The sequence below is a fragment of the Lacerta agilis genome, chromosome 5 (assembly GCF_009819535.1).
Source record: "Lacerta agilis isolate rLacAgi1 chromosome 5, rLacAgi1.pri, whole genome shotgun sequence".
Classification (NCBI taxonomy): domain Eukaryota; kingdom Metazoa; phylum Chordata; class Lepidosauria; order Squamata; family Lacertidae; genus Lacerta; species Lacerta agilis.
Window position 1 is genome coordinate 83715046 of NC_046316.1, and position 18638 is coordinate 83733683.

The 18638-nt window shown below is 43.8% G+C and overlaps 1 protein-coding gene and 1 non-coding gene across 2 annotated transcripts in view; one reads left to right on the forward strand and one right to left on the reverse strand.

The window, feature by feature from the left end:
- The window catches only part of NAALADL2 (N-acetylated alpha-linked acidic dipeptidase like 2), a 506548-nt gene that overhangs the window by 53637 nt on the left and 434273 nt on the right, over window positions 1–18638 (forward strand).
- Window positions 16410–16483, reverse strand: TRNAS-GCU. Its single transcript has one exon. It is a non-coding gene; the product is annotated as a tRNA-Ser (tRNA).

Below are 18638 nucleotides of genomic sequence, written 5' to 3' on the forward strand. Positions count from 1 at the left end.
AAAGCTTCCTTCACATCAGTATGCAGGTCATAGGGAATGATGAGTACTTAATGTGCATTCTTCCGAGCTCTTGATCCCCCCCCCCCTAATTTCCTGAGCCAATATTTCTTGCTTATTCTCCAATAGTTCCTTTACAAGCCCACTTTTCACTCTTCCTATATGACACTACTTCCTGGCCTAATGATCATAGCTTATGCAGTGCCATTTCTGCCTTGGGGAAATTATGAATTGATTATTGTGTCTGGAGGATGGCAGCACACTTGGCTGTTGTTTTATAAACTGTCCTCCTTCAGAGCAACCAGTTTTGTCTATCACTTTCTGTTAGAATAGTGATGAGATCCTAGGGGCTTGAAGCAAGCATCTCAACTAACTGAACTGAATGAGATGGCCAGGCCTTCAAAGTTCTGAAGAATGTGCGGATTCAGCATGACGACAGAAGTTCAGTTTTGCTTCAAGTTTCTCTTGCTTTGGTGGTTCCTTGCGGTGGGCAAAGCTCATTATGGGGTATACCCAGACAGTGGCGTAGCAAGGGAGGGGCCTAGGGGGCGGGGCGCCCTGGGTTCCAGGGGAGGGAGGTGACACTCCCCAGCCCCTCCTGCCTCTCCCTGCCACCTGGCACCCCGCCCCTGCTGCTCCTGTGGTGACTGAGCAGACCGCCGAGTGAGCGGCGGCTTGTGGGGCTGCCCCATCCGTAAAGCAGCACGGACAGGGCAGCCCACAAGCCGCCGCCCGCCCGCCCGCCAGCCTGCCTGGTCACTGCAGGAGCAGCAGCACCGGGCCGGATGCACTGCACATGCCCGGAAATTCCAGGCATGCGCAGTGCATCCGAGTCGGTGCCGCTGCTCTCACGGCGACCGGGCGACCGCATGCCCTGCTGCCCGCTCGCCGGGTTGCCCGCTCGCCGTGGGAGCAGCGGCACCGGGCCAGATGGGCTGTGCATGCGCGGCATTACTGCACATGCGCAGCCCACCCCAACGTGCATTGTGATGTCACAATGCCCCGCCCCCAGGGGGGTGCCTCTGCACCACCGCCCCGGGTGGCAGGGAGGCTTCCTCCGCCACTGTACCCAGAACCTTGATTATTTACAGGAGGCCAAGGCGAGGGGAGAAGGGCAGACTGCAAGGCCAAGGAGACCATTGCATTGCATGATCTTTCCCCACATCAGGATATTTGGAGGTATTGGGTGGAATTCAACATCCTGCTAATAAGATTGTTCTATCAGCGGAAACATTTCTGCTTGCCAGATTGAATGATCTCTCTACTCCTCTCTCCGTGCTCTGTTATGGGGGTTCTTCATACCCTCCAAAGTGGATTTGTGGGAGGTGGAGTGGGAGAAGAGCAGGGGGAATCCAAACTACGCTAGCAGGACTCCTTCCACTGGCTTCCACTAATGCACCAAGTTAGTTGAATCCTGCTCATAGTTTGAATCCAACAATGATATTTAATGCAATTGCTGAAAGACGCGTTTCAAGTGGAAGTTCATGACCCTCCTGCAGTGTTCTTAAGATTTAGTGTCAGGAATATAACGTATTCCTGGACACAGCAGAGTTAACCACAGACTTTTCTGGAAGCTTCTGGCTGTTGTGTAATTAACTGGACAGCACAACGCAGGAACTCAGCAAACTCACTTGGATAACTATATACAGTATTTATTGAAGCAACTAGTATCCATAAGTTACTATTTACAGACTATACAAATAAAAGAAACAAAACATAAAATCTTTCCTCTCTGTCTCTCTCTCTACACTGACCACTTACACCTAACACAACCACACACTAACCACATAAGCTCTCACACAGAGCTCACTCTTTAGGAACTCATTGACCAATCACAGGTCGTTGCTAAGGGTCTAGAGAGAGAGCAGATCTGGGCTTTCTGCCAACTGGTAATTGCTTGAAGATAGACAGCTGAATTTCTGCACGTAGGCAATTTGAAATCTCTAACAAGTGTTTCCACTGCCTTTTCTTGAGGGTGAATAATCATGTTTGTCGAGTCTCTACAGATGGGACACCTTCACATGGGACACCCACATTCTGTTAGCAAGATCACTTAAATCAGACATCTTCAACCGTTTCAGACCCAGGACCCACTTTAAACCAAAAATGCATCTGGGAACGCATTTATTAATACTTTACAATATATTTGCGTGATGGAAGTGTTCCTGTTGTTACCCGCCTTGGATCAGGCTGTGACCCACCACTTGAAAGCCAGTGACTTAAATAGCAAAACACAGTGTATCATTTCAGGTACAGAGAAGTTTTTGTTCATTGCAGGAAAGCATTAAACAAATATGCATGGGGACAAAACTCCCTCATAATCAGCCAATCAGAACTTGTGCCACCTCAGTTAAGATCATGCTGTTCTGACTGTTGCTACACATTCTCCACCACCACTCTCTTGGTTAGCTGACCAAAACAGAACAGAATCAACCCCTTAAGTTGCAAACTGAATGATCCCTGCTGCTGCACTTCTAACACAACACACACTACATTAGGTAGGCCTATGTGGTAGAAGGGAGGTGACATGTTCCCACCCATTGTCAGATTTTGGATGGCCCCTGAGAGGGATGCCCTTAGTGGGCCCCCTTGCTGTGTGGGTCCAGCACCTCCACACTTCTGTTCCTGCTGCCCATTCACTTCCTCTCTGTGGACCCAATCAATGCAACCACCCAGAAGGAGTGGCAAGGCAAATGAAGGGCACCACTGGAACTTCTCACTTTGTTCATGCTTTGCATGCTTAGAGAAGACAGGTGACCAGGCTGTGACAGTGAGGAGATGTAGCAGGGCCTGGAGCCTCCAGGCAGTGTCCCTCACCACAGGACTGTGCTCCATGGCTGCTGCATAACAATGCCTACTCCTGAGTCCAGCCTTGCAAATGATAAATGATTTCAGTGTGTCTCTCCTGAGTATGACTGAAATTGGATACAATATCTATCAACTCAGGATAACACTTCATGTGTGGGAGGAAGCAGACTCTAGTCAATCAGAGCTTATGACCTTAGGGGTGGGTACCTGTAGTCCTCTGGATGTTGTTGGATTCCAACTCCTATTAGCTCCAGCCAGAATGGCCAATAGTAAGGGATGAGGGGAGCTGTAGACCAGCAACACCTGCAGCAACATCTGATTCCCCAATCCCTACCTGAAAAGTAGTAGTAGAAGAAGAGTTTGGATTTGATATCCGACTTTATCACTACCTGAAGGAGTCTCAAAGTGGCTAACATTCTCCTTTCCCTTCCTCCCCCACAACAAACACTCTGTGAGGTGAGTGAGGCTGAGGGACTTCAAAGAAGTGTGACTAGCCCAAGCTCACCCAGCAGCTGCATGTGGAGGAGCGGAGACGCGAACCCGGTTCCCCAGATAACGAGTCTACCGCACTTAACCACTGCACCACACTGGCTAAAACATACCCTCCAAATAGGGACATCCTTTCCCATAATAATACTAATACTAATAATTTTACTATTTATACCCTGCCCATCTGACTGGGTTGCCCCAGTCAGATGGGCGGCTTCCAACATATATAAAAACATAATAAAATATTAAACTTTTTTTTTTAAAAAAAAAACTTCCCTATACAGGGCTGCCTTCAGAGGGCTCAGGGGTCAGCTAACTCAATACCCTCCAACATTTCTCCAGCAAAAATCAGGATGCCCTACCATACCCTCCAACATTTATCCGATGAAAAAGGGACATCCTAAGGAAAAGCAGGACATTCCAGGATCAGATCAGAAACCAGAATTGCTTCTGTAAATCTGGGACTGTCCCTGAAAAATAGGGACACTTGGAGGGTCTGCTAACACAGGTTCAGAAGCAGAAAACATAGATCCTGAAACTGCATCTATTTTAAATGCAAGCAGAACTTAAGGCTCGCATGTGTTTCTTTCATATCCTGGTTGTTTCCTTCTGCCTTTGGTGTTGCATAAGCACTGGGTGGGACAGAAAAAAGGTTCAGATTGGTTCTCACCCCCTCCTTGGTGCTCTGTAGAAACCTGCAAGTTTTTTTCTACATTTTGAGCAAGGTGATTATGCAAGTTTGTCAACAGGCATTCCAGGATTCTATAACTCTACAGCAGCGAGGGAGCTCTGGCTGCAATCATTGGAGGAGACCTGCAGAGGGTTTTGAGATTGCAGAGTGGAGAAAACTTCCCTATTGATAGGAAGAAATGAGGGCCAGCATGAATTTATCTATGTCTTCTGTCAAAAAAAAAAAACAACAACCCCCCCCCCCCAGTTTTTGTAGCTTTCAGATCTCCAGTAATTGTAGTCAGAGGAGTAAAAAGAGAAATAAAACACCAGATAAGTGCTTTTATCTCCCTCCTCTCTCTTTTCTTTTTGGTCAGCTGTCCTGAAACAACATTTTTATCTCTGCCTCATGGTAGTGCCATGGAGAATTCAGAAGTCATAGCCAGATGCCCTCACAAGCACACCACCTACTAAGATTATACAGTTTTAAAATGGATTTACTTCCTCCAATGTATAATTGCTTTTTAATTATGTTTTTAGTGGTTTTCATTTTTATACGTAAGGCACTTTGAGTCCCATCAAAGGGAAAGGTGGGGCATAAATAAATATATAACAGCCAGCAACAACAGCAACACCATGGCCTTTTAGGATTATAGAATCATATTATACAATAATTATTATTAGGGATGCATTGCACAGTGGCTAAAAAGTTCCACTTTCATGCTGATTCATTGGTTCTAGGAAGCTAGGGAAAGGAATCCTGCAAGCATCCTACTGCAGAAACAGTAAGGTATCTTTGACCATGGACCGCTACATCTCTGTTATCTCATAATACCCGAGTTTACCAAATGAAGCCACTGACAAATGGAACTAATTCACCCAATGTGTAACTAATGCTTGCATAATTCACTGCCACCGGATGTGTTTACTACACTACTTTAAGGCACAATCCTTAACCTCCCCCTCTCTGCTGCTGGGGCTTTGAGAGATTCTGCAGCTTTGCTGCTTATTATGGTCACAGTGGAAGGTGGGTGAGTGGGTGCAGGATGATCAGACCTGATTCAGTTCCGACGCCACCACGTGATCACCGTGAGACCAGCTTGGGATCAAATGGATACAGTGAGATGGCTCGGCCCTGCCTTCCTACCCACAGAACGCCCCAGCTGGGGTGGGGTGGGTTTCACTGGCTCCTTCTAGAGAGGTTCTTGCTAGCAGGACTTCCATTCATCCAGCAGTCAGTAGGAGCAGTTAGATGGAAGAGCTGGGTGGAGGGATACCTCCATTCATTCCAAACACACATTCAGCCTGGCATAAGGCTGGGGGGTATAGGTTGCTCTGCACAATGGCCTCATAAAGGATTAAACCATTTAAAAAGTACTCTGGCTGTGCAATAGAACATGTTTGTCGATTGAACAAATGCCTAAAGGATAGGTCTGTTTCAATGATTATTTGTAGAGCTCAGTCAAAGATTTCAGATCAGCTGTTTTTTCTCCGAACGAAAGGAGTAGGATGATGGGGAGGATCATGGAGAAAAGACTAATGTGGGGGTGATCACAGGAGAAAATTGCTGCTCCATTAAAGTCCAGAGTTAATAAATGCTAAATAAGAGTGCATACCTGCATTATGTATGGTGGAAATCAAAAGACTAACTTAGCTTGCACTTATATGATCCATTACACATGTCAGTTGTTGCAGGGAAATTCCCCTGTATGGAAGCTACTGTGAAGACAATATGGAGAAAGCCACTACAGCTTGCGTTTTTCTGTAGGAACCTCTTATGGGTTTGCCTAGAAAGCACTGGGGTTGGTCCTCTCCTGTAGACATTGCAAGCTTTATCCAAACTGTTGCCTCTTCCCTTATTCAGCTACTAGCAAACCTAAATTCATTGTGACAGCGGAGAAGGTGCTAAGCAGACTGAACGAAAATAAATAGTTTATACATAATATATGCAACCCGACACAAATGTGTTTTATAGTCCTGTGACACAGGAAGCCTTGGGAAATCTTACACTCACAGGTGAATCTGCCATTTCATTTTTCTTACATGGAGCCACTCTTCAACCCAGCCACTATTTTTAAGCACAAAACCTCCAGGGCATCATATACTAAGATCTTCTTTGCCTATTTAATCCATCCTTAAAATATGCACACATCAAAACAGCTTGGGGCATCTTGGTGCCATTTCGAGTGAGAAAAGCTGGGTGGAAAAAAAATGTCCTAGCGGGGCTGAATCTCTGCTTGCATCCTTGTAGTTTCACAGCAAAGGTCAAAGGACATCCATTAAAAAAAAATTAATTATAGGTAATAATAGCAATGTATATTTATAGTGACTTTTCAGGTCTATTCCCTGCAGTGCTGTTGGAAAGGCAGTACTCCAGAACGGCCATAAGACTCTGCAGATCTCCCTCTCCACATACATGGATTGACAGCAGCTCCCAGGATTTTACAGAAAGATTTTCCTAGTGCTGCTCCCCTGATGATCTTTTTTACCTAGCATCCCCAAGGATTGAACTTGGGATCTTGTGGAGGGTATACCAGGCGAACTAATGCCAGTGTACTGAAAGAAGCAAAGATCACCAGTGTTGAAGCAATGATTCTTCAACATCAACTTCGTTGGACTGGTCATGTTGTGCAGATGCCTGATTGTCGTCTTTCCAAAGCAACTACTCTATTCCGAACTTAAAAATGGAAAGCGTAATGCTGGTGGCTAACAAAAGAGGTTTAAAGACTGCCTCAAGGCAAATTTTTAAAAATGTAATATAAACACCAACGATTGTGAAACATTTGCCTGCGAGCGCTCTAATTGGAGAACAGCCTTTACCAAAGGTGTCATGGGCTTTGAAGACACTTGAACTCAGGACGCAAGGGAGAAACGTGCAAAGAGGAAGGCACGCTTGGCAAATCCACACCGTGATCAACTCCTGCCAGGAAACCAATGTCCCTACTGTCGAAGGATGTGTGGATCCAGAATTGGCCTGCTCACTCACTTACAGAATCATTGTTAAAACCATGTTTATGAAAGACAATCTTACTTGGCTATGAGTGATCGCCAAAGAAGAAGATTATCTGCCAGTGATCTATGGGAACTTCCCCTCCAGGATGGGCCAATGAGAACAGGCAAACTCAAAAGTATGTTGAGCGTGAGCTTCTAAATGTTGCAGTCATTCCAGTAAACAGAAGGCCAATTTGCATAGATTTAAAAGTGGAGGTGCACCTTGTTTCCGGATAGCCAGTCTTCAGATAATAGGATTCTTTTGCACTATTCATTAACCTCAAAGAACTCCGAGACATATTCATAAGCTTCCAAGTCCAGTGCAGAAGATAATGTGATTACCATTGTAATTAATTGGAAATAATACTCAGACTTTAATTCCCTTTGCCATATGCTTCCCTGCATGCTAGAGTGCAAGGTGCTCAGAATCTATTTATGCTCCAGCTAGTGAATGGCGCATGCTGCATTGTTAAGCTAACCGTACTGCTGATGTTTAATGTCATTTAGAATATAATTAACGTCAGATAAGTACCTAGCTGGACAAAGCATAATCTGGTCAAATCTACATTCATAGATGGCTATGGCAAAACAGGGTTGTAATAATGCAACGTGGGCTGTTCGAGGTTTCATTATATGGGAAAGACAAGGGTGTTGCATGCAGAAGTTCTCAGCTTCAATCTCCAGCACTGCCAGGTAGGGCTGGGGAGAAACCTCTACCTGAAACCCTGGAGAGCCACTGCCAGTCCGTGTAGAACAGGTATCTTCAACCTTTTCAGACTCAGGATCCACTTCCAACCCAAACCTGCATTTATGGACTCATTTATTAACATTTTACTACATGCAATGCTCCTGTTGAGATCCACCTTGGATCAGTCTGCAACACACTAGTGTTGAATATCAGTGATTCAACACCAGTTGAAGATCAGTGATGTAGACAATATTGAGCTAGATGGACCAGTGATCTGACTCAATATAAGGCAGCTTCCTAATGTCCCCAGAAGACTAAAGATCTCATTTAGCAACAGAAAGGAAGAAGGAAAATCTCTTTTACTCTGTTTCAGTGACTTAAAGTTGTTAATCTGGTCCAAGATGATCAACTTCTCATTAATCATAATAATTAGAGACAGATTTACTGAGCATTAGTGCAATTTTCAATCATGCTAATAGTTGTGCAATCCACTGTTCATTAATATAAATGAGGTAAATTAGGACCATGACATTATAAAGAAGAGGAAGGAGCTGCTGGAACTTTCACTGATCCTCCCCAAACTCCATCAGTTTAATTGTGATATGTTGTTGCTCAGTAGCCTTTTCTCTCTCCCTCTGTAACTACCATCTGGGTGGGTTTTTTTGTTTTTTAAGCATAGATGGTTCCACAGTAATTGATGGGAGCCATTGAAAGGGCTGGATTTAAACTGTAGACAAAGATCTGCAGTAATTGATGGGAGCCACTGCAAGGATTGGAGTTAAACTGCACTGTGTGATCTTAAGAGCTGTCTGCACCAAAGGGTGGTCCACTGCTGTGTTCGCCAGAGACTGATCTGAGGGTCAGCAGTGCATTTTATCCACAGCCTGGCATCCTGGCCATCATCTTGTATTGTGTACAGTTCCCCTGACCTAGCATTGTTCCAGGGCAATGTGTGGTAGAGTAATAGTGGGTGCAATTATTATTATTATTATTATTATTATTATTATTATTATTATTAGCTGCTTTAGTGTAATGGGAAAGGAAGATGCAGTATAAAAGAGAAAGTGATGTCTTACCATAGGTCTTTGCGTTGAAGTTGAGGTTGTTTTGATTTTCTTTTCTTGCTCGTTGTTGTTTTTGTGTATATAACTCATTATTAGTATTGTTGTATTTTCTGATTCCTTTTTTTTAAATTGCTTGCATGTCTTGAGAGCCAGTGTGGTGTAGTGGTTAAGAGCGGTAGACTCGTTATCTGGTGAACCGGGTTCGCGTCTCCACTCCTCCACATGCAGCTGCTGGGTGACCTTGGGCTAGTCACACTTCTCTGAAGTCTCTCAGCCCCACTCACCTCACAGAGTGTTTGTTGTGGGGGAGGAAGGGAAAGGAGAATGTTAGCCGCTTTGAGACTCCTTCGGGTAGTGAAAAGTGGGATATCAAATCCAAACTCTTCTTCTTCTTCTTCTTGGTTTGATGTTGTTGATGTGCATTGGAGGGCAGTATATTTGTTTGTACAGTATCATGTTAGGCCGCCCGAACCCGGAAATGGTGGACGGGATGTTTGCAGCCGCCCTGACTGTGCCCTTGCTTCGCTGTGTACCTGCCGCTTCTATCAGCAGGCTATGTCAGTGTTAGTGGGCAGCTGAGCTTTCCTACTGATCCGCCCGCCCTCCCAAAAGGCGGACGGGATGTTTCCGGGCGGCGTGGCTATGGTGTGGCTTCTCTCTATAGCTGCTGCAGGCGGCATCGAAAAGCCACGAAGGCCAAAATCCATCTTTGTGTGCGGGCTGCCTTTTGCGGGCGGCGTGCCTATTGATTGGATGGTGGCAGTGACGTCAGGGGGGGGAGGAGGGATCAGCAACGGGTGTTGTGTGCTGTGCTATTTAACGTCTACTGGAGGGCGCTTTTTTGCACAAATTCACAGATTTACCTGGGAAAGGTGTGATATTTTTACAATCTAGGTACCTAAGATCCTTCCCATATGGCCAAGGCATGTTGTGTCCAAATTTGAAGCCAATCGGTCAAGTGGTTACGGAGAAAGGCAAAAACAAACAAACATGCAGCTTGAAGGATGTTTTATATATATAGATTATTATTATTAATGGTGAGAGACAATTCTGCAATGTGACTTTCTTTTTCTAGGAGGCTGAGAAAAAGAATCTTAGCATTCCTCTACCCCAGGTAAATGTCTTCTGATGATTTTTTGGCTGAACCCTTACACCTGTTACACCTTCTCCTCCCTCCTTTTCCTTAACAAGTGTAAACTTTATTTTCTTTAATTCACCTTGATTAAAGTTTGGTAGAGTCTCGCAAGCTAAGTAACACTGCTGTGTTTAGGGGGGGGGGCTTTCAGACTGACAGATCAGCCTTTGCTTATCTCAAAAGTCTACTGATCCAGCTGTCAAGTGAGGCAGGATTCTGAAGGCATATTGTTCTTATCAATAGGGTCCAAAACATTTTACACAGCACTGAAAACCACCTGTTTTCTAATTAGTATTTTTAAACAAATTCTATAACTTTTTTATTTTTTTTATTTTTAAAACAGTATTTTAGCAGAATTAATATTCTGGTACATAGACCAAATCTATCAGGCATTAGCTTTTGACAACCACGCATGCCACTTTAGGAGGTGTAAATTGATGTAGTAATTTTTGCCTCTCTCTTCTTCTTTTTTTCCCCAGATCATGTTTTTGAATAACATTTTATTTGTGAAATGATTCCCTTGCCTCTCTGCACTAATAATCTATGCTTGCGTCGGTTTCAAAAAGCATTGCTTTGCCCTTGGCTACTGCGGAGAAACAGCTGCGATTTGAGATGTCAACTTTGCCATTAACATCAAGTGCTGTGAATCACTTTTCATGAATGTGTTTTGACTAGCCCCACAGTATTGTTGGGTGTGCATAGATGAATATCTGGGAGACTGACTGCCATGTCAACTTGAGCAAAAACATTTGCTTGCTTTCCCCTCCGATCTAGATTTTCCCTTGTTGATTACGAAGACTCCACCCACCCACCCCTCCATATTTAATTAAACTTTGAGTGGATTGCTATCAGAAGCGGATCACCAGGTGGGGGCAGATCTGCCAAGCTAGCTTCCTGACAGCTGGGGCGGTGTTGATCATTGGAGGGAGAGGGGCAAGGTGGTGTGGTACCCCAATGAGCTGCAAACTCACTCGCAGAACTTAGCTAGAATGTGCCATTGAACTCTGATAAGATCTGGATGGAGGGTTGAGAGGTATGTGTGTGTAAGAACTAGTCTGCTGTAGAAAGCTACCTCCTACATTCAGTATTGCACACACCTTTGCTTTTAGCCCTGCCTACCACTGTCCCCTGTGTTGTAAGAAAAACTGCTCCATTTATCCCTTATGGGGTATCCAAGAGCCCGTATAGAGTTCTTATGTAGGTTGTCTATTGGTAGGAGAAAATAACAGAAGCCAACCAGAGAATATTGAGAAGCAAAGCAGCCAGTAAGCCTGATCTTTATTAAACTGTTGCAACAGGGTCCCCCACTCACCCCACACAGGGAGGGAGGAGAGGAACCCAGAACATTGGTGTGCAAGCTCTTATACATACAGCCTTTTGAAATTGCCTACCCTGTAGCTCAAGGTAAAGGTAAAGGTACACCTGACCATCAGGTCCAGTTGCGAACAACTCGGGGTTGTGGCACTCATCTCGCTCTATAGGCCGAAGGAGCCGGCGTTTGTCCGCCAACAGCTTCCGGGTCATGTGGCCAGCATGACTAAGCCGCTTCTGGCGAACCAAAGCAGCACACGGAAATGTTGTTTACCTTCCCACTGGAGTGGTACCTATTTATCTCCTTGCACTTTGATGTGCAGGAGCTGGCACCGAGCAAAGGGAGCTCACCCCGCCGTGGGGATTTGAACCACCGACCTTCCGATTGGCAAGCCCTAGGTTCAGTGGTCTAGCTCAAGACCACCCCCCCCAAAACATCATACATACATCACAGAAAGAGGTGGTCCCCAGCAGAATTTTGAGTGTGTTGCTTCTCTCCTGTCTGCCAGGATACCTGATCATGCCTTATCTGATTGCCTTTTCTGGGTAGCCTGGCCATTCCTTTGAGATGGTAAATACTTAGTTCCTGAATCTCTTACACATATTGATAGTGTGCTCAACTTAACAGATACTTGCCAGACTGTATTTACAGGGAGGTGTAAGCCCCTACAACCCAAAGACAATTGGAAAGCTTTGCCTATTTCCTTCCTCCTTGCAGAGAAATATTTGAGGTCAATTTGGGAGAGTCAGAATGGCTTCAAAATGTTCTCCTGTACTATTTCAGACATGTGGTTTATATACTTATGTATGTGTTTACCTTGTACATTTATGAACATTATTCTAATTTTTCGAGTTTCACTTGTAACACCTTCTGTTGTGTGGGTCTGTGTTCCCACCCCCTACCTTGCCAATCCCCCTGGCAACACCTCCCCCAGGCAGGATTGGGAAGCTGACTGGGTAGGCAGAGAGCACAGGTATCCAGCCCAGGAAGGTGAGGCCAGCCCGAACTACCAGGAGCTGCTCTGGGATCCAGGCGGCTACACGCGACCATGCAAAATGCGCACCCCGTTTGATGTGAGGAACGGTCATTGCCTAGTCTAAACCTTGTACAAATGCCAGCCAGGAAGCACTTGGATGATGCACTATAGAAGCACTTGAAAGCTGGTGAGAACGTTAAGGGGGAAGTATGATAAGCAGCAGTAAGCAAGTCAGCACTTTGATTGGAACCACGATAAGCAACATTTCAACACAATGCCTGATTGAAAGCCAGCTTTGAAAAGGAATGATGACTCCGTAATAGGGAACCAGCCAACTGGAAAATCCCATGCATGCTAAAATTACACCGTGGCTTGTGTGAAAACATTTCCTGAACATGCGATGCCGCCTTTATATGAGGTGGCAACATCTGAGGAAATGTAGAGGAGGAAAATACCAAGGCTGTGCTGCCCTTTCCACACACAAAAACCACATCTGATTTATTCCATTATACCTGTAGTTCTTAAATATTTCTCCTGGAGTCTGCAGCCTTCACAGCTGCTCAAGCTTCCCAAGGAGTGGAAAGGTCTATTAATGGTCACTCACCATTAAGGCTATGTTCCGCTTCCATGGTTAGAGGCATAAATACTTCTGAATACCAGTTGCAGGAAGCCACAGTGATGCTGAGGAGAGTGCTCCTGTGCTCAGGTCCTGGTTTCAGGTTTCCCAGATGCATCTGCTTGGCCACTGTGAGGATACTAGGTTAGATGGGCCACTGGCCTGAGACACAATTCTTACATTCCCTTCCTGTCCTATCTAGCCAGTCTCAGTCTCTCTTCTTCACCCTCCTTCTCCCTTATTGGCTTCCACTCATCTGCACTCTCTCTGCTTCCGCCTCTTAAACTCCCACTTCCTTTCCTGTACATCCATCCGCCTGTTGCTTTGCAAATTCCAGTCCGACAGGCTCAGCTTACAGCATGACTGCCGATGCCTCAGCGTGCCAGAGAGGAATCCTTGCACATCCATCCTCACATCTCCCTTTTGGTAACTTGTGGGTGCAATTTCTTTTTCTCGTTAACTGATGGATAGTGGTTGGGAGACAGGGAAAACACTAGAAAAAATTTTTGGACACAGCATTATAAAATACCAAACATTTTTCACCTCCCTGGTTGAAACAGATATTCATGAATAACTCACATCAAAGTCACATGACACTATACGTAAGCCGATTGAGTGTGTGCAACGGTGTGAAAAACAGTCCCACAAAAGCAGCTCCCCGTCTAGTTTCTTACTGTCACATGAGCCCCCTCATGTCTATCATTTAATAATGACAGGTTTGGAACAGTTGAGACAATCTGTAATTAATGCATAATAGAGTGGCTCATGATTTTCTGAGCAAGCTTCTGTTTGGATAGTCAGAAGGGTGTCAGTGCAGTTGCTTAACAGAATATCATGATCTATGAAGTTGAATATATATATATATATATATATATATATATATATATATATATATATATAGTCTTTTCACTCCATCTTTCAGTATGGCCCTTAATAGATCATTGCCAACATTTAATTATATTGTCATGGTTGAAATACTCAAGCAAAAGAAGTCAGGCCAACATTCACAGCCAACGCTTGCTTTTGGATGTAATTGCACATATCAAACAGATCACACGGTTATTGCTGTTTGTGAACAGAGGCTCCTTGGAAGCAAACAGTTGCTGCGTGTTGGCGGTGCCCGAAACATTTTAATAAATGGAGCAAAAGTGCAAATTAGGGAGACCCAGAAATGTCCAAAATCTTCATTTCTGGCAGTAAACCTGTCCGCAGTTGTAGATAAACACTCTGGATAAAGTAAAAGGTTTCCGAACAGTCGCTGTAGATCATTGGGGGAAAGGTAATTTCTTTACCCCCCACCAGCTGTCATGAAAGATTATTCCTATTTCCATAGCCTCCTACGAAAATAGGGACATCCTATTCTCCACCAGGAAGCTTCTCCCCCATTGGATCTTGCCACACACATAGACGTCATATACATCAGCCTTGGTCACCTTGAGCCAATTACAATGTCTCCGCTGAACCTACCTTGCAGGGTCGTTGTAAAGAAAAAATGTGCGAGGGAAGGGGATTGTGTGGAACATCTTCCACAGATAAATGGAATGAAATAGGATTTTAGCTGTAAGCTGTCTTGAGTCTCTTGTCGGGAAAATGTAGGTGGTAATAATAATAATAATAATAATAATAATAATAATAATAATAATAATAGAAATAGAAAATGTGACAATGATCAGGAACATACCGGAGAGTAAATCCTATTGAGGTCAGTGGGACTCGTAAATTTAAGTTACAGGTGGGTAGCCGTGTTGGTCTGCCATAGTCAAAACAAAATCGAAAATTCTTTCTAGTAGCACCTTAGAGACCAACTGAGTTTGTTCCTGGTATGAGCTTCTTCAGATACCAGTATCTGAAGAAGTGTGCATGCACACGAAAGCTCATACCAGGAACAAACTCAGTTGGTCTCTAAGGTGCTACTAGAAAGAATTTTCGATTTTGTTTCGTAAATTTAAGGCATTAAAGATTATTGGGAAATAATATATAATGAACTTAATCCAGAAGCTTTCCTCCTGGATAATTTTCCCGCCCAAAATCAGAAGAACCTGTCTATGTATGTGACTACGGTTGCAAGGATGCTACTAGCACAAAAACGGAGAACAGATGTAGTACCAACAAAACAAGAGTGGCACCTTAAAATGTTGGAATATGCAGGATTAGCAGGAATGACCAGTAGAAAAAGAAATCAAGATGGAAAAAATAATTGGAATGATTCTGCTCACTGTAATTCCTTGTAGGAGTGCGATCCTCTGTCTGTAAAGCAGATATTAAGTTATTGGGTTGTCCTTTGCACTAATGCCAATTAGAAGATTTTAAAATATCCAAGCCCTAAAAAATATGAGCAGCCTGCATAATTTTAAAACTGATACTTTCTGTATGGAACAAATAGATAAGGAGATACCTGGATGATTGCGAACTTCAAGGACAGCCTGCATTTTCAGAAGTCTTCTGTATTGCACATTCAATTCTCTATAAAGATATTTTGACCCCAGTACACAAAGCCTATAAAAAAATTAACTGTCTTCACTACAGTCTTTCAGCAAGGCCACATTATTCCGTTATTCTCCTATCAGAAAATGAAGGTGAAGAACTTAGGTTTGATTGCAAATTTCCTGAATATAAATGGCAGTTGAGATGCTAATAAACATTTACAGTATATCCCAGAACAAATTGTGAACATCACCATAAATCTCTAAGAAAGATACCTCGGCCTATTAAAATACCTGATAAATCATCTTTACAAGGATGTGCTTGAGAAAACACTGTCTTTCGCTAACAAGCTTCCTTTAACAAAATTATGAACTCAGGAGTGTCAGAACTTGCAGAACTCCAAAGAAGACTCCAAAGAATCTAGAATTCTACTTTGAAAGTTACGTTGACATTCACCTAGCATGGCTGAAACACATGTATTCCCAAGGTCATCAATTAACTGCATGTTGGTATGGTTGCTCAGACCATCAGTCTGTAGTCTGCTCTCATTGCTGTGGACATCTGCAGCTGGTAAAGTCATACCCATCCATGCCCACATAGAGTTGTCTTTTTCCACCACCCCGGAGCTGGAGTCTCTGGTGTTTTTTGCTAGAGAGTTTGAGCCTCCATCTAGAAGGAATGTGCCCAGAAGACTCTGCCAACCAGGCAAAGACAGGAGATAAAAGCCTTTGTATTCATGTTTTGAATTGATGCTTTTGAATTATGGTGCTGGAGGAGACTCTTGAGAGTCCCATAGGCTGCAAGAAGATCAAACCTATCCATTCTAAAGGAAATCAGCCCTGAGTGCTCACTGGATAAGCATTGTCCATATATTTGCAAAGGATGTTTTGGGTTCTTGGGGCAAGAGGGAAGCCTGTGACTGGAAAGATGCCTTAGACTCTGCATTGGTGTAATTGTGCCATTGTATCAGCTCATGCCCATCTAATTAAATATTATTTTTCAGTGGTGATAAGTCAGTTTGGAAAGCTCAAAAGCAAGGCATGGAAGATGATAGCTTTCATTGTTTATTTGTCCCCAGAATCTGTTTACTGCCTCTTTATAAGGAGGTGCCATGCACCTTCAGGCCACAGCATTTAATCCCATTCACTTTGATAATTTTCATAGAATCATGGAACTGAAGAGTTAGAAGGGACCCTGAGGATCATCTAGACCAACCCCTTGCAAAGCAGGAATTTGCAGCTGCCCCATACAGGGATCGAACCTGCAACCATAGCATCAGCAGCACCATGCTCTAACCAACTGAGCTATCCAGGCTGTTCCCCAATGATCTGAAAGTGACTGACTGGTTGGCCATCTTAGGGACTAAGGAAAGTGTCTTCTGCTTAACGAGACCACTGGTCCATTTAGCTTAGTGTTGCCTGCACTGACTGGCAGTGGCTCTCCAGAGTTCTAGATGGTGGGGGCATCTCCAGTCCGGCCTAGAAATGCCATAGATTGAATTTAGGACCCTCTCTAGATGCTATACCATAAGTTCTTTCTAAGGGTTCTTCTTTCTCCCCTCCTCCTTCAGCTGATGGTTGAGTGATGAAAACATTGTGAGGCTTCTAATTCTCCTGAACACTTTCATGGCTAAAAAAAAAACTATTTTCACCCTATCTAAGTAAAGCGAGTGTGTCATCTGAGTTAATACCAATTTTGTAGTTCTGGAACAACAATTCCCCTGGTACGCTGGTATTTTTCAGAGCCGTGTAATGAAATGACAAGGAATACATTGTGGGCTGAAAGTAGGCAGAGGTGGAGGCTGTTTCTCGATTTCAGGGTGATTCAGAACAAAGAACACTCAAATGTTTCTCTTCACCTTATAAAACAAGTAATAGCAAATATGTCCATCTCAGAGGAAGATACGACCCTTTAATATATACCAAAATGTACAGATGAGAGATAAGGTTGATTATTTGGAATCTTGTTATTTGGAATTCCATAAGTTGATTCCTCAGATAATGGACATTTGCAGCCTAGCTGATGGGTGGAGGAGCTGGGATGCACAGATCAGTCCTATTCCTGGCTCCTGACATGTTTGCATCCCTGCCTGCCACTTCAGCTCCCTGATATAGATCAAGGATAGACTAGAATCATAGAATCATAGAGTTGGAAGAGACCACAGGGGCCATCCAGTCCAACCCCCTGCCAAGCAGGAAACACCATCAAAGCATTCCTGACAGATGGCTGACAAGCCTCTGCTTAAAGACCTCCAAAGAAGGAGACTCCACCATACTCCTTGGTAGCAATTTCCACTGTCAAACAGCTCTTACTGTCAGGAAGTTCTTCCTAATGTTTAGATGGAATCTTCTTTCTTGTAGTTTGAATCCATTGCTCCGTGTCCGCTTCTCTGGAGCAAGAAACATTATGAATAGTTATAAAGGTGATGAGCCCAACCTCAGCCTTTTCAGAGATATGCAATGGCAGTTCTTTTAGGGTACCTTCTGAGAGCTCATCCTGGAGATTACCTCCATTCAGGAAAAGGCTAAAATCTGTTGAACCTTTTGCACATGGCCTGGGATTTAGCTGCATCTGTTGCAGGCAGGGGGAGAGGGCTGCTTGTTTGGCAATTAAAGATGTCTGTGAAATGAGAACTATGTATGTATGTATGTATGTATGTATGTATGTATGTATGTATGTATGGATTGATTGACTGGTGTAATATTTTGCTCATGTTCAACCAAGTAATGGAAAACTTGCCTACATTTCCCTTTTGCCTTAATGCATTTCATGACCATAGTAGCCCTTTCTCCCATTTCCCTAACTTATATAACACTTTTAGCAACACTTGTTGCTTTCAGTTGACACACCAGCAGGTCATATAAGTTTAATGGCCCGATCAGCATTTTCATGTTTGTGTGAGTAAATTCATCTGGGGAGGACTTGCCAGGTTTTAACGAATGTAGGTTTTCTAAAGCTGAACCTGAAATTGTGACAACTTCCATAATATTACATGTGAAGGGATGGGTGGGTCAGGGTGGGGTAGGGTGGGGGACAATGTAATTTACCTTGTTATTCCATCTTTCCCCCTTTATATGCTACCAGCACTTAGGCCTTACACCGGGGGCAGCCAACATGGTTCCTGCCTGTTGTTGGATTCCAAGCACATCAGCCCCAACCAGCAAAGCCAGTCTTTAGGAATGATGAGAGTTATAATCTTTAATAACCCCAGAAGCACCACAGTTGAGATATTGCTGTCTTGGGCTATAGGGTTTTCATTTTGCTTAGAATTATCATCATTATTCTTGATTCTGACAAGGTAGATATGGGCCGAAGATCTAAGAAGTCTTTAACAGGTCACCCAAAGTATCAATCCTATGCTCTGGTGATTTTTAAATAGATATTCCTTGCATTTACATAACCATCCCTTTTTTCTCCCTGCAAGGAGCTCAAGTTAGCACATTTATTCTCATTTATTCCCCACATTTAT